This window comes from Danio rerio, chromosome 15 (assembly GCF_052040795.2).
Source record: "Danio rerio strain M-AB ecotype USA chromosome 15, GRCz13ab, whole genome shotgun sequence".
Classification (NCBI taxonomy): Eukaryota; Metazoa; Chordata; class Actinopteri; order Cypriniformes; family Danionidae; genus Danio; species Danio rerio.
In genome coordinates, this window is record NC_141035.1 from 28425015 (window position 1) to 28442500 (window position 17486).

General features: G+C 34.1%; 1 long non-coding RNA gene across 3 annotated transcripts in view; it reads right to left on the bottom strand.

Moving 5' to 3' along the window:
- Window positions 1–17486, bottom strand: part of LOC147840654 (uncharacterized) — a 52160-nt gene that overhangs the window by 10235 nt on the left and 24439 nt on the right. The window contains exons 3-4 of one of the 3 annotated variants that reach the window (XR_015509517.1): window positions 4420–4496; window positions 2726–2867 (exon numbers count right to left, since the gene is read on the bottom strand). This is a non-coding gene — a long non-coding RNA (uncharacterized LOC147840654). Of the gene's footprint in view, window positions 1–2725; window positions 2868–4419; window positions 4497–10598; window positions 12906–13256; window positions 13342–17486 lie in introns of those variants that run through there. The other 2 variants (XR_015509515.1, XR_015509516.1) reach the window with 2 other exon arrangements.

Below are 17486 nucleotides of genomic sequence, written 5' to 3' on the forward strand. Positions count from 1 at the left end.
TGCCAACCCAACTCTACATCATAACTTTTCAATCCAGATGGATGGGGCAACCATTACTGCATCAAAAATGGTGAAAAGCCTTGGAGTAACGATTGATGACCAACTAAACTTCTCTGACCACATTTCTAGAACTGCTCGATCTTGCAGATTTGCACTCTATAACATCAGAAAGGTCCGACCCTTCCTATCTGAACATGCAGCTCAACTCTTTGTTCAAGCTCTTGTTTTCTCCAGACTGGACTATTGCAACTCTCTACTAGCTGGGCTTCCAGCTAACTCTATCAAACCTCTTCAGCTGCTTCAGAATGCAGCAGCACGAGTGGTCTTTAATGAACCTAAAAGAGCACATGTCACTCCGCTACTCTTCCGTTTGCACTGGCTGCCAGTTGCTGCTCGCATCAAATTCAAAGGTTTAATGTTTGCTTACAAAGCGACTTCTGGCTTCGCTCCTTCTTATCTGCTCTCACTTCTGCAGATCTATGTGCCATCCAGAAACTTGTGTTCTGTGAATGAACATCGCCTCATGGTTCCATCCCTAAGAGGGAAGAAATCACTTTCCAGAACTCTCGCATTCAATCTGCCTAGTTGGTGCAATGAACTCCCTAACTGCATCAGAAGTCAGAGTCACTCGCTGTCTTCAAGAAACGACTAAAAACTCAACTATTTAGTCTCCACTTTCCTTCCTAATCTGCAATTGCCTCTCTGGCTCCGCTAACTGTACTATAAAAAAACTAAACAAAAACGAATGTTTTGCTTCTTACACTTTACATACCTGAAATTTGCCTACAGCACTTATTCATTGTTGCTCTTAAAGTTGTAAAAATTGCTTTGTACAAAAGCGTCTGCTAAATGACTAAATGTAAATGTAAATGTAAAGATTTCTGGCTGCAGATCATTTGCTGACTTTACTCTGATCACAGTCCGGCCATTCTCGTTAAAGGGATACTTCCCTCAAAACTCAAAATTAACTTATTTTTTCTATTGAACACACAATAAGTTATTTAGAAACATGTTGAAAAAACCTGTAACCTTTGACTTTCATAGTATTTGTTGGAAGTCAATGGTTATGGGTTTCTAATATTTTTTAATATATATTTTGTGTTAAATAGTGTTACGTTCACCTGCAGAACTACTGTGGGGATGTGTGTGTGTGTGTGTGTTTTTTTTGTGTGTGTTGTTTTTAAATTTTTTAAATTGTAAAGAAATCTGTGTTTTTGAAAAACAATGAAGACTGCAAAAGTCAATGATTCATTTGAATTATTTAGCCTGACATGTTTACTGCTCCAAAATATTATAAATCTTAAAAAAAAAATAAATAAATAAATATATATATATATATATATATATATATATATATATATATATATATATATATATATATATATATATGTAAAATTATTATTATTTTTATTCAGACATTTAAAAAGAATATATATTAGAGCAGTAATCAAAATACTGAGAAACCATGATATTTTTATCCAAGGTTATTATATAGTCAGAATCATATACCGGCCCATGCCTTCCTGTGATATAATATTCTCGTCTAAAGTCTTTTGAGACTACAAATTGCAATGTGTTTGTTTTGAACTTGTCAAGTTAACTTATACCTGTTTAAGCAATTCCTTGGAGAGGGTATAGAAGTGATATAAGGAACTGTGCGACACCTAACGCCCCAGTATAGTGAAGGGGACTCTATACTGCTCAGTGAGTGCCGTCTTTTGGATTAGACGTTAATCCGAGGTTCCGACTCTATGTGGTCATTTAAAATCCTAGGTTATCCTTTGAAAAATAGTAGGGGTTTAACCCCGGCATCCTGGCCAAATTTGCCCACTGGCAACTGTCCATCATGGCCTCCTAAACATCCCCATATAATAATTGGCTTCATCATTCTGTCTCCTCTCCACCAATCAGCTGGTGTGTGTGGTGTGCGGTCTGGCACAATATGGCTGCTGTTACGTCATCCAGGTGGATGCAGCACACTGGTGGTGGATGAGGAGATTCCCCCCAATATGTAAAGTGCTTTGAGTGTCTGGAAAAGTGCTATATAAATGTAAGGAACCATTATTATTTATTTATTGTAAAAAAAAAATCACCGCACAATACATTTTCACTGGAAGTATGGGCAATAAATAATCAATTGCAGTGTTTTAGTCTTTAGTTGTTTCTTTCTCCATCCATTTCTCTCTCTCTCTCTCTTTTCCACACACACACACACACACACACACACACACACACACACACACACACACACACACACACACACACACACACACACACACACACACACACACACACACACACACACACACACACACACATTATATGAATACAACTATTATATGTTGTCAAATACCCTTAGTTTAATATTTTCATCTGAAAGGACTTAATAAATAAGATAAAAATAAACAAAGTTTAGAACCATTTGAGGGAGAATAAATGGTAAGTTTTAATTTTTTAGGTGAATTAACCCTTTATCTTGCAAATCAGGCTGATATTGGGCCTAATATTAAATAACCTATTTAAAAATATATATTTTTTGCAAATGTGGATGTTACTACAAGTATCTAATTTTTTTTTAGACTTAATTGGTTAGAGTGTAGATATCAATCCCCTAAATTATGGATTTTTTTGTATGTGTCCAGAACAGGTTTACACAGTAAGGGATGAACTGATATCTAAAATTATATGCAGCATGTAGAAGATTAATGTCTAGGGTAACACCAACCCTTTTCAAAGTAGAACTTTGGCATAGATCAGCTGGCTCTGGACAGGTTGTCAGCTGGTCAGTGAAGAGCAGTGATCTTCGAGCATATGAAGTCTGGTCCACTATCACTTTCACTGCCTGTATTTGTGCTGAAAGGGTGTATCTGCAAAGAAATGTGCGAAAATTGGGTGTTACTTCTTTAGGCAACATAGTCACACATGCTTAACAAAAACACACACATCCGCTCACCACATTACAAGGGTACAGAAAAAGGTAGAATATGCACTTTTTTGAAAACACATGTGGGGCCCTTCTAAAAAAAAGAAGTTTCTTTTTTTCAACTTTTATCTGTGGGATATTGTGATGACCTTGATGAACTTTGGGTATACTCTGTCATGTGCTTATTTTTTAAAATTGTTTGGATTTGAAAAGTACTAAGCCAACAAATTAGCTAGAAGACAATACTGTATGAACATATAAAAACAACATTATTTTCAATAAACCATTTACTGATTATAACAATAATATAAAAATCTTAAAAAACACAATTTTCTTAATATATATATATATATATATATATATATATATATATATATATATATATATATATATATATATGTATAAATAAATAAATAAATATATATATATATATATATATATATATATATATATATATATATATATAAATAAATTTATATATATATATATATATATATATAAATAAATATATATATATATATATATATATATATATATATATATATATATATATATATATATATATATATATATATATATACATTTTAAACCTTTTTACAGAAAAAAAGTGCAACAATCCAAATTTAACATTTCCAAACTACTCAATGTTAGAAAAAAGTATTAACATGTCTAATATAAAGTTCAAATCTATGCTCATTCATCTGTTAAGCATTCCAGAGAGCTGAAAAGAGGACACGTTTGATCATTCTTAACTTTATTTGTGGGATTTATGTTATCTCACCAAGATCTGACAAAGTCGGGTGCGGTACTGAAATATTTCATAGAGGAGTGTGATGGTCGATGACAGGTTATTTGTGCTGTACATTTTTATTATATTAGTAATTTGGGACATGTTGACTTCAGGACATATGTTTTGAGGGTGATGTGGTGTACTGTCACTAAAGTGGTGGGTAAAATGAATTTAAGGATATGAGTATGTGTTATATCAAAAAGAAATACAGGGAGTGAAGGAGTGAGTGAGTGTGTGTGTGTGTGTGTGTGTGATGGAAATAGAGATTAAAGCACCCATTAGTAATACTAACTGTACTGTATTTGGGTGAATGGTAAACACCCTGAGAGCAGATGACCCAAAGCCACTATGGGTTCATCCCGAGCAGATAACAAATAATAAATTCCAGTAAAACAAAAAATCCCAGTTAGAACAGCATGAAATTCATGTCAGTCAATGTGTATATGCTTGTTAGAGATGGAATATTCTTCGTCTAGTCATTTAACTTGCAATTTATTTTAGGGGTGAGCAATGCTAGATTTTTAGCATGGACAAAGGAGTTTTTCTTAATTTCTAAAGGTTTCAAAATGCATCTTCTATGTGCATAAACACATTATGAAGATTCATTTTCATGAAAAAGTAACAATATCAGATTTTAAAACTCATTAAAACAACAAAATCAAATCAAATAGTTACAATGCATGTACTTAGGAGTTATCTTACTCACAGCTACATTGAATGATGTTGTTGAAGGAGAGGCTGCCAAGGTTGAGCTAAATGTGGCTTTCATTCAGGCCAAGATTTCTGAAAAGAAAGCAGAAATAAAGATGAGATAACTGTGCTTTTCAGTCAGGTTTTGTTTATCAAGAAAACAGAATAAAAAGACAAAAATGGGTTTTCTGGACATTAGGATATTACCAGAATCAATGTCTATCTATCTATATTTTTACCATAAAGAATGTCGTTTAGTAAACCAACACAGTTTATATAAAAAAATCATGTCAGACATATTTACAGCTACAATTATTGGATAAAAAAAAATTATCCTTATTTTAAGGATCTCAGAACAGCCTCAATTAACTTAACTCATCAATAATAATTTCTAAATATATTTTTAAAAGTACAGGGCAGAACGTTGCTACAATAGTTTATTAAAGTTTGACATTTTACTTCCACAAACACAAAAGTTAATGAAAACAGTAAAATAGACAGCACATATTTAATAGGCTTTCAATGTATATACAATCACTGTAGTACAATAAAATATGACATCCCAATTTACACTATTAACTAATTATATTTTTATTACATGCAGTCAAAATTACATGCAGTCAGAATTATTTGCCCCCATTTGAATTTTTTTCCCTTTTTGAAATATTTCCCAAATGATGTTAAACAGAGCAAGGAAATTTTCCCAGTATTTCCTAGAATATTATTTTATTCTGTAAAACATCTGGCTAAAGTAAAAGCAGTTTTTAAGTTTTTAAAAACCATTTTAAGGTCAAAATTATTAGCCCCTTTAAGCTATTTTTCCCATAGTCTACTGAACAAACCATCGTTATGCCTTAAACTAGATTAATTACCCTAACCTGCCTAATTAAACTAGTTAAGCCTTTAAATTTCACTTTAAGCTGTATAGAAGAGTCTTGAGAAGTTATTAAAAATTAGTTATTAAAACTATTATGTTTAGAAATGTGTTGAAGAAATCTTCTCTCCGTTAAACAGAAATTTGGGAAAAAAATAAACGGGGGGCTAATATTTCTGACTTTAACTGTATATTTAGGTATTTAACTTATTCACACAACAGCATATCCCTTTAGGACAAATTATGTCAATCTATAATTTTTTTTGGGTTAACAGACTTTATATTACAGAGCTGTTGAAAGCCTGACACGGATTGGCTGCTGAACATTAAATTATTTTCAAAGAACCCCACTGCTAAAGTAGTTCCAGACACCTTAAAACTGTCAAAAATGAAATCAGAAGATGTTTAAGCATAAAAAAAACAAGTAGACAAATGTCTTGAAAATACATTATCTGACATTGTCTTTAGTAGTGGGGACCATAGTAAAAGTAATTAATTAACTGTAGTCCACGGAATTTTTAAAAATAATGCACACCTGAAATATAGTGACCACTCAGCTTTACATCACAGTCACATCACCACCTCGGTTGTGCATTATTTTTAGAATAACTCAAAGGCCCATCATCAGTTATTCCTTACATGGTAAAATATACAACTAAAGTTATAAACAGTTATTAATTAATATATAGGCACATTATGATAACCTGAGATTGAATCAAGAGTTTATAACTAAGCCATTTCTGCCATTTTTCCTCCAACCAAAACAATACACAATTAATCCTATATACATAATCTATAATTATCTACTTGTTTTCCAGTTGAGATTATTAGCCAAAGTGAAAGGCATTTTAACTTGTGTGGAATACGAGAGATTAATTCATATATTTATATCGTCACGGTTAAACTATTGCAACTTTATTTATATAGGTATTGGAGAATCCTACATTGTAAAACCCAAAAAGTTAAGGTAACTCAAACCGTTTGAGGAAACCGATTGCAACAAACCATTTAATTTAAAAAATAAGTCCTAATGAGTACTGTGAACTTAATCCATTTGAGTAAACGAAGCAATATGAGCACAGCAAAACCTGGCTTGAACATAAAACAATTAGGTTGTCTCCCTAAAACTTCCAAAAATTGTGTCGTTTCTGACCATTTTAAATAAGTACACAAAGAAATGAATTTTGCTTCTTGTTCAAACTACATATTTAAAATGAGTTAAAAAAACACAATTTTTGTGACAAATTAAACCTTTTGACAAATTTAAGTGAATTGAAAACAATTAAGCTTAATTGATATATTTTGGGACAACATGAAACAAGATAATTTATTTAGAGTGTTCACATGTGATGAAATTTAGAGCTGATTTAATCTGATCTCCAATCATTTGAACAAACAGAAAGAGATATTCAATTTCTGTATTTTTCTCTGAACCTAAAAAGAGACGCTGTAATCTTATGTCTTTATTTATCCTCCACATAGAGTATATGTGACTGACTGTGCCAGTTATGGCTTGATCCTTTCTTTCTCTTTCATTCTCACAAACGTTCTCTCTCACTTCTCTGTTCCCAGGATCACATGTCCTGCTTTTGATCCATGCAACTCAGGAAAAACAACACAACAACGTAATTCTAGAGTCATTGCTTCAGAAGCCTGTTATGTGACATGATTTAATGTCCCTCTCTCACTCTCTCATTAATTCTGGGCGCATGGCTCATTAACAGTCTGTTTGTGATAAAGAATGACTGAAAGATGGACAGAAAGCAGTAAAGTGATAAGCAGAGATATGGAGATGGAAGAGTGTGACAGGCAAAGAAATATTATTCATTCAATAAGTAGCTACATTATTAAAGAGGTCATGAACTGCCCTTTTTATTGTGAGCTGTTCTTTGAGGTCGATATAATGTTATTAAGATTTGAAAAAGAAAAAAATTGTAGTAGTTGGCTATTTTTTAATGCTGTTTCCCCCGCCCCTTCATTAAAATACACAGTTTGAATGTGTGTGGTTGACTGTAGACTCAGAAATAAACACACATCCGTATGATTGGCAGATTTGCATATTTCAAAAGTTCGAAAGGTCAGCTGTGTGCCCACTGATGTAATGTGTTTGAAAGCCTACATCCTTCTTTTAGGGACCTACTGTGACTCAAAAATGCTTAAGTATATATCAAACAATCTATCAAGCACATCATTGTACATAATAACACATAACACCATAACATTACACCAGATTCAATATAATCAGCACAGCATTTTAATCTTTCTGAAAATCCTGCATTGAATTGTGTCATGTCAAATCTGCAGTAAAATGAAAAGTTCCAAGTACTATAACCTGTTTTTTATTGTACAATGACAACCAAACTAGTGGTTGCGTAATAGTACAATTGCAACCAAATGGTGAGGTTTAAGGGATAAAAGAAAGTTTTTCTGTAATGAAAAAGTATGGCACTAGGAACACCAAGATGCTCTGTGTAACTCAATGCATTTAGGTATGTAGAAGTTTTCAAGGCAATTTGCTGAAAATCAAACCCAGCATGGCAATGAAGAAGAAAAGTGATTAAAGTGACTCAACATGGCATGGCTCTTGAAGCCAGATGAGCTGGTTTGAGATTTTCACAAACAGCTGATGTACTGGGAGTTTCCCACAATGAAAACAGTAATAACTTTTCATCATGTGAATGAGCACAATATTACACTAAAGGCAGAAATGAGAATAACAACATGGAACAATAGGAGAGAAAGTTGAATGCTTGAAATCAATATTTTATGTTGAACCTGTAATCACTAGATTTTAAAAGCGTTTTTTATTTCGTCAATATTTATTTTATATATCTACATTCTTAATAAAACATTTGCCCTAAAAATAGAAAAATAATCACATATAAATGAGTATATTTTTTATATACTTTTAAAATTCGTTAAATAAATAGTTCTTTCCATGTGGTCAATATACATATAAACTATTAATTGATTGAATTAATAGAAAAAGTGCTATAGCGTGATGCATATTATATATATATATGCATGAGATTACTTGTATTGTGATATGAGATATTTGCAACAAGGGCTCATTCTGAAAACCCTATACACATTTCTGGAGATCACGAATGTGCTACAGAGCTACGTATGGCTGCATTTCATCTTTAAAATGAACTATGGGGGTGGTATGATGCCATTACTTTTTTCGTGAACTAGCTGACTGCTTACCTCGATGTGGACGACTTTTCCGCTGTTACCAGTTGGTTCGGTAGCTCAACATGTTTGTCGGTGGACACTGAGCAGAGTTGACCTCGACAACGTGGTTCTAGTGTAGAATGGTTCCAAAAAGCACGTAAAACAAAAACAAAAGCTAAAAAATAAAATAAACATGTAAATAACAGGGTGAGAATGTGGTGAAATAGGAAAATTTGTTTTTTTATGGTCTTTACGAGGGCTTTTCTTTTTCTGGATTTTTTTTAAAACACTATTGGTTGGGTTTAAGGAAGGGGAGGGTGGGGGTATTGGTTGGTTGGTTGGTCAGTCAGTCGACAGCGGTCTCTGGTGTATATACATGAGAACAGCAGGCATGAACGTCACTCGCGAGAGATATTTAAGGTATCAAAAAGCATACACTGCAGGGTCTGGTGGATTCTAAGAACAAAACCTGCAAAAAATGTAGCTCATGGGACGTATTTTCTCTCCAGAAATGTATATGGGGGAACGTAATCAGAATGATCCTGGGCTGAATATTTGCCATAAGTCCTACTCTACAGAAAATGACCTGTAAAAGAGAAAATATACAATAATATAGAAGTTCAGTGGGTGAAAATGCCTTGTTGGTGGCAGAGGACATTCACTAGACTGGTTTGAGCTCATAAAAAGTCAAAAGTAACTAAAATAATCACTCATTAGGTTAATAGAGGAGCATCTCTTTTTGTCAAACCTTGAAGCAGATGAGCAGCAGCAGCAGCAGCAAAACAACAGTTCAGTCAGCTAAGAACAGGAAGCCAAGGCACAGGAAAAAAGTTTGCTTGGCCTGATGAGTCTCAGTTTCTGTTGTAACATTAGATGGTAGGGTCATATTTGTAGTCAGCTACTACATGACAAAAAGCTTATATATTAGTTTATATAAATGTCCAAAATAATATTTTTAACAGTCATGATTGTTTCAAATGCATAATGCTTGTTTCATTATGGTTCAACGGTTATTCGATGGCCACAGACATTGGTAGTGGAGCTGAATGTGCAATATTACTATAAATACTAGAATCTTGTTAGTTTGTTTAGGGAAGTGGCATTACAGTAGAATGTGCCTTATTATATTTGCATTTGTCTATGTGTGTGTGTCTACAGTGTGTTTGTGTGCGTGTGCATGCTCATCTCTGGTCTCTGCCCCAGATTATTGGCAACAGACCCAATGTCTGTGCTAAAAGTCACGTCGCGAAGAGAGAAAGATGTGGAGAGACAGAGGGGGAGGTTGAAAGAGGGGGCGTGAGAGGGCACGGGGTGCAAGACACAGGAAGTTGAGAAAGATGAAGAGACCAGAGACAATGAGATGTACAAGGGTGCTGAGGCAGAGGAAAGGAGAGAAGGAAACGCAAGCAGAGAAGAGAGAGAAGAACAGGGGAGCGTAGAGGGAGAGGAGGAACGTGGGAAGAGCAGGAGGGTCCAGGGCGTGTGTGTATGTGTGTGTGTGCGTCTGGCACTCGCAGGCGGAGAGATAGCTCGGGTCAGGCTGGCCGGACGTGTGTGTTTGTGTTTGGCTGAAGAGGGATGTGAAACCAAGAAAGCCCACACTGGCTAAGCTGAGATCTGGAACGCAGCCATCGGCGAGATGGACATTAAAACAGTCAAGAGCGTCTGCCTCAGAGACAAACAGATGCGGTGTAAAGTATCAGAGTGACCGGCTAGCAACGTGGAGTGGGGTACAAACACAACGTTGGAATGATAACAGCTGACTGTTTTCGAGCAAGATGCAGGAAAAGTCAAAACGCTCAAGGTTACAGCAGATTCGCAAAACAGGATGGGCCCTGCTTAAGTATAGCCCGCTATCTAGGGGACTCTTGAGTAGAGATGCCCTCTGTGTGGCACCAGGAAGTAAGCAGACGTCTATCCTGAAACACTGACGGGGCTGAAGCGAGTGACGCATCCATGACCTATTTATAAAAATTCAACATACCTAATAGCATTCATAAATATATGCATAAATATAAAATAGTTAACATGCATACATCAACATGCAAACATATACATTATGTCTATTTTTTATAATTTTAGAGAACTAATGTAATTTACCAGTCACATGTAAAGGTTTAAAAATAAAGGATGCAGAGGCGTTAAACTTCCGAAATTCTGCTTATAGCACAGGTTTTATTTATAATTTTTTGAGTCATAACATAAGATAATTATAATAATAAACATGTTAATAAATTGAAGTATATACAGTGCTCAGCATAATTGAGCATACCCCATTTTGAAAATGAATATTTGTATCCATTTCTCAGTGGCTTTAGGCAATGTGTTTTTTTTTGTATCTAAACAAAACAGATTTATTAAAAATAAATATTTATTAAAATTATATTTTAGTCACCAAACATATTTAGAAATTGAAACATAATTAAATTCATGCAAAATATTGCAAAAATATTCAAAAAAAAATTCAACATATGTAATATAATTTATATAGTGCTCAGCATTATTGAGTACACCCTATGTTTATAATGAATATTTTTATCCATTTCTCAGTGATTATAGGTAATATATATGGGTGCATTTGAACAAAACAGATTTATTAAACAGATATATTTATTAAACTAATATTTTAGTTTCAGAACATTCATTGTTACATTTAAATTTATGTGAAATCCTAAAAAAATACACACCATATTTCAACAAAATAGTTTTTTTTTTTTGTTTCTCTTGATTTTTGCTATTTTTGAAAATGTTTTAATATTTTTCTCTAACATATAAATTTGGGTGTACTAATTTTTGAACTATTTTTTAAGTTATTTTGTTGGATAAGCTCCAGATTTGGCTTCAGTGCTGACTAAACTAATGTATATGCACAAATATAATATTGTAAAGCTTCCTATAGAAAATATTAATTTAAATGAGAGATTTGTAGGAGGTGTATATATGCTGAGCACTGTGTATAAAGTGGAAGTCAGAATTTTTAGCCCCCCTTTGAATTTTTTTTTCTTTTTGAAATATTTCTCAAATGATGTTAAATAGAGCAAGAAAGTGTTCAAAGTATGTCTGATAATATTTTTTTCTTCTGGAAAAAATTCTTATTTGTTTTATTTCAGCTAAAATAAACGCAGTTTTTGATTTTTTAAATACCATTTTAAGGTCAAAATTATAAGCCCCTTTAAGCTATATATTTTTTGATAGTCTACAGAACAAACCATCATTACATAATAACTTGATAATAACCCTAACCTGCCTAGTTAACCTAATTAACGTAGTTAGCCTTTGGATGTCACTTTAAGCTGTATAGAAGTGTCTACAAAAATATTTAGTCAAATATTATTTACTGTCATTATGGCAAAGATAAAACAAATCAGTTATTAGAAATGAGTTATTAAAAATCATTAAAAAAATTTGTTCGTTAAAAAGATATTGGGGAAAAAATAAACAGGGGGCTAATAATTCTCACTTTAACTTTTCATGCATAATAATAATTTAGTTAACATGCTTATAACTTTTCTATTTTAGAAAACTGATGTATTTCCCAGTCACATATACAGTAAAGATCTAAAAATAAAGAATGCAGAGGTATTAAACTTCAGAAGTTCTGTTTTATATCAGGGGTTTTGATCATACATTATGTAATTAACTTATAATATAAGATAAATGTACGAAAAATGTATAAATTGAAGTATACATAACTTACATATTACATTTAATTTCTAGGATGACAAAATTATATGAACAAAAACATCTCGGTCTTAATTAAATTTGAATGCAACAAAAATAAAAATGAAATAAAATAGTGAATTTAGATTTTCAGCATTGTTGGAAGTACTATGCTGGATACTAGAAAAAAAGAATTTATGTTTTATATTTATTTGTATTTTAGTTTATCACTGTAAAAACATATTAAAAATATTTGAAAAAATATTACAAATATTAAACAGAAAAAGTTAATAAATGCATGTGTCATTTTGAGAACAAAATGAAAATCTCTAAAAAAAAAAAAAGGAATATTGTAGGGTGCGCAGTCAATGTCCTGAGGTATTGAGGGCCTCATCTTTGACCTATGTATAAAACTCTAATAGGCAGAACAACCTAAACGTGCTCTGTTACAGACCACCACTTCCTGCATGCTGTCCATGGCACATCATAACATCTTTGGCTTTCCAAAAACGTCAACTTTTCCTAGCAGACCCCCGCCGTCTGAGAATTCCTACACCGTGAAAGCCACTTCCTGTCCCCATATTCCAGCGCATAGTGTCCTCTCAGGCAGAGGCGCACTGTATCCCCCCCTTCCTTACTGCACTCTAGAGAGGCTGGCGGTCGAGCAGAAGAAGCCATTATGGCAGGGGACACAGAGGTGCTGCTTTACATGACGAAGGTGCTGCTTCACATTGTTTCCAGTCTGAAAGGCAGGACTGTCACACCCAGCATAAGGAGGAGCACCAGCTCTATTTCTAAAATTAGAAAGAAAATACCAAACATTCTTATGAGGACTGTTTCTTCCTGTGATTATGAATACATGAATGGTATAATATGCTATTGCATAATGCGCTACTGTTCAAAAGTTTGGGGTCAGTAGGATTTTTTCAATTTCAAATAAAACTTTGTACAAAAGATCCTAATTAAAATATGTCAGTTTACTCAATAAAATAAACCGCAAAAAACTTTTGAACATTAATAAAGAGGAGAATCATTATTCATATTATAAAATACTTTCAAGCCAATTCAGTATTTAAGTATGACTTCTGATCATGTGACACTGAGAACTACTGTAAATTCATTCATTCATTTATTTTCCTTAGTACCTGTGGTTATCAGGCGGCATCACAGTGGAAAGAACTGCCGACTTATCCAGCATATGTTTTACACGTTCATTCCTCTTTCAGGCACCTAGAAACACATACGCTTTCACATTCACACACATACATTATGGGCAATTCAGTTTATTCGATTGACCTATACCATATCTTTGGACTGTGCGGGAAACTGGAGCACCTGGAGGCAACCCACGCAAACACAGGGAAAATATCCACACAAAAACGCCAACTGACCCAGCCGGGGCTCGAACCAGTGACCTTCTTGCTGTGAGGTGACAGTGCTAACCACTAAGCCACCGTGCTGCCCCTACCAAAAATTCAGCTTTACAAATGTAATACATGCTCACTTAAAATGCATTCCAATAGAAAACTGTTATACATTGTAAACAGGGTTACATACTTTTAACCAAAAATGAAAACTAAAACCAACAACAAATATGAACCTAAACTACTAGTTTATTATATCTAGTTATTAGATTTAATGTAATTTAATTTGAAGTACAAAAATGGCTAAAAACATTTCCTAAAAAAATCTAATGAACGAAAAACATACTATGGATGATATAGAAATATTTACAAACCCAAACCTTAATAAATTACCAACAATAGTAAGTACAACAGTAAGTACAATAGCTACAACTTTTGTAAGCATAATATTAGAGCAATTACAGCGATATGGATGTGACCATTGCAGTAAAAATTAAAAACATTAACTCACAAAGAAAGTCTGTGTTAACATTATATTGAAACATCCATTTTCATTTTTCCAAAACAACTAACCACAGAGTTATGGGATCTGAAAAATATCAATATGTGCACATTTTTACATATTAATTGAGGGAAATAAACATGCGTTATAGACGTGACCAAAAACATTGGAGTTTACAGTATACAACATACTTTGTGGAAATTCTGTGGATTAAACTGCACAACTTAAAAGAAACGATGCTAATCAAAAAGATAAGAGTCTGCTCACTATAGAACAAAAACTATTTAATTTTATTTGACATTTTTGCATTTATGAGGAAAAAGCTTCGTTACGGATGTCATATGCGACACCTCTTCGTTATGGATGTGACAGATGTGAAATTGGCACTTGTCTGACTTGTCTGACTATCATTGCTTGTAAACATTAACAGAGACATGTTATTTTTATTTGAGTTATTTATATTGAGTTATTTGTGTTATTTATTTTCAGTTATTTATGAGATTATTTTTAAAGTACTGTAAAATGCTTGCGTACATTAAAAAAAAAAAAGTAGAAACGGTTTCGCTATGTCTGTGAAAACTTGTTTTTTTCATGGCAAAGTTGCTTATATATATATATATATATATATATATATATATATATATATGAGCAACTTTGCCATGAAAAAAAACAAGTTTTCACCGACACAGCGAAACCGTTTCTACTTTTTTTTTTTTTATGTACGCAAGCATTTTACAGTACTTTAAAAATATTTATATATATATATATATATATATATATATATATATATATATATATATATATATATATATATATATATATAAATATATATATATATATATATATATATATATATATATATATATATATATATATATATATATATATATATATATATATATATTTATTTTTTTTTTTTAAATAAATGCTACTGAGCCAAACACTTTGAACAAATTTAAGGCCTGGCCAGACATGAGGGTGAGTAAATGATGACAAACTTTCAAATCTGTGTGAAGTACCCCCTTTAACAGTGCATTTATCATATAAAAATTTGAATTAACTATGCACCATAGCTGATTTGGAAAGAATTGAAGTCCCATTTCCGGCAACAGCCAGAGCTCAGCCAGGCTGGCAGTGCAAGGGTTAAGTCCCCCTGCGCTAGGCCAGAATGTCTTGGACGTTTCCTGTGGGCTGCCCAGCCCTGACCTGCTGGCCCAGGCCCGGCTGCACTCACACGTAGACAGTTGACCCGTGCATCCTGTCAGACAGTGACACCCCCGCAACTCCTCACAAACTTACATGAAAACATACGCATTAAGTGTCTCTATGAGCTTCCCTGATATAGAACGCTCACTGCATGGGATAAGATAGGATTCATCCTATTTAAGGCAGTACATTAACAGTGTCAACAACCCGCACACACATGCACGAGGTCAAGAAGATGTCCTTTACCTCTCCTTGGCTACATACGAGCGTCTATGCCTCTCTATTTAGGTCTGGACAGGCAGAGTGGGCGCACTTGTTCCTGTACATCCATGGCCATCTGTGTGCGAGCTCAAACGGAAGGTGTCAGGAAGCAAGGCCAGAGACCAGAGGCCAGAACAATGAAGGTGCACCCTTCTATTTTACAGCACAGGACTGGCTGTTACCATTTTCCTCTTGCAAGAATGTACATGTGTGAGCAGCGGTCTGGTTTGTCCATCAAGCCCAATGCCGCTGTGTCCCTGGGTTTCCCGGCGGCACGGTGTGCGTCGTACGTGTTGAGGGTTGCATCGCACATGTTGCGTGTGGCGGGACGTGCCGTATTTCCGGCTTAAGATTGTACACTGATGTCATGCTCTGTGGGGGTGGGGGGCTCAGCAAAATACCACAGGGGATAGACACTAGATATAGCAAAACTCATCTCATTACAGCAGGATTAGACTGTAAGAGGGGGATATGGGTGAAAATCAAGTGACTCAACTCTTCCGCTCTCTACAATTAAATATGTTTAGTATATATACAAATCAATGCTTCAATAAACTATGTATTGTTTCATTATGTATACATCCATCCATGCTTCTGTCCACTGTTCCTTCTATGGTTCTGTCTACCTTTACATTGTTCCATTAGTTCCACTATACTATTTCATCTATCTGTACATTTCCATATGATCATCTATAGTTCTACAGTTCTGTCTATTCATCATCATTCCATTTGTCTATGCATCCATCATCCATGTTAAGGGTTGCATCCATCTCTTAGGCCCAATCCCAATTCTTTTTTTGTACCCCTATCCCTACCCCTTGGCCCTTAAAACAGAGTCGGAAGGGGAAGGGCTTCAAAATTTAACCCTAAGAAATGGGACAGCACTACAACACCTCCACACATCATCGCAATCTCTTGCGTATTTTTTAGTATTTATCTTCAGAAAATCACTGAAAACAATGATATTATGTTATCATGGCGATATAATGTGGCCATAAGATCGAAACCGCACTTTGTATTTACACCATGGCCATATTCATCTATGTAAACACACATAAAACAACATTGACATTATAGCAGACACTGTAAATGCTCAATCCCAGCCACTAGACTTTTCTGACAGGGTATTTGAGTGTCATCGAGTGACAGTATGTTGTGGGACTACTTACAGATAGCGAAATTTAGCGGTTTTTATTTTAGTGGTTTTCTTTTAAAGCATGGCGATAAAACACGAACGCAGTTATGAGTTTACATGTGCAAAACATGTGCTTGTTTGTTGTAAAAATTTGTAATATTGACAAAAAAATACTAACTTGTGGATCTTCTTACTTCCGGGTGCATCTATGCTGCCAGAGTGGCTGGTGTATTCTGGGAAATTTTCTTACCCCTTGGTTGCGAGTGTGGTTCTGAAAAATATCCATTCAAAGAGGTATCTACTCCATCACCTTAGCCCTATGCCTCCAAGCTTCAAGAGGTAAGGGGAAGGGCTAAGGGGTAAAATTGGGATTGGGCCTTAGTCTATTCAACCACAAATCTACCAAATATTTATCTGTTTACATATTATTTTCCAGTTTTTCAGCCATCGATCAATGATTCATTTATCTATTCACTGATACATATGTTAATTTATCCATCCGTCCATATATTTTTCATCCATCCGTCTATCAATCCTTCCATCCATCCCTCCACCATTCCATGAATCAATCAATCCATCCATTCTCTGAATCAGTTTACACTTTACTGTCCAGTTTTTCAGCCATTAATCAATGATTCATTTATCTATCCACTGACACATCTGTCCATTTATCCATCGTCCAGATATTTTCAATCAATCAATCAATCAATCAATCAATCAATCAATCAATCAATCAATCAATCAATCAATCAATCAATCAATCAATCAATCAATCAATCAATCAATCAATCAATCAATCCATTCTCTAAATCAGTAGTTTTCAATCCCTGTCCCAAAGACTGTGTTATCGGACACAATTAGTTCAGTTCATGAAGCTTTTTCCTTTTGTAAAAGGGTTATATGCTAA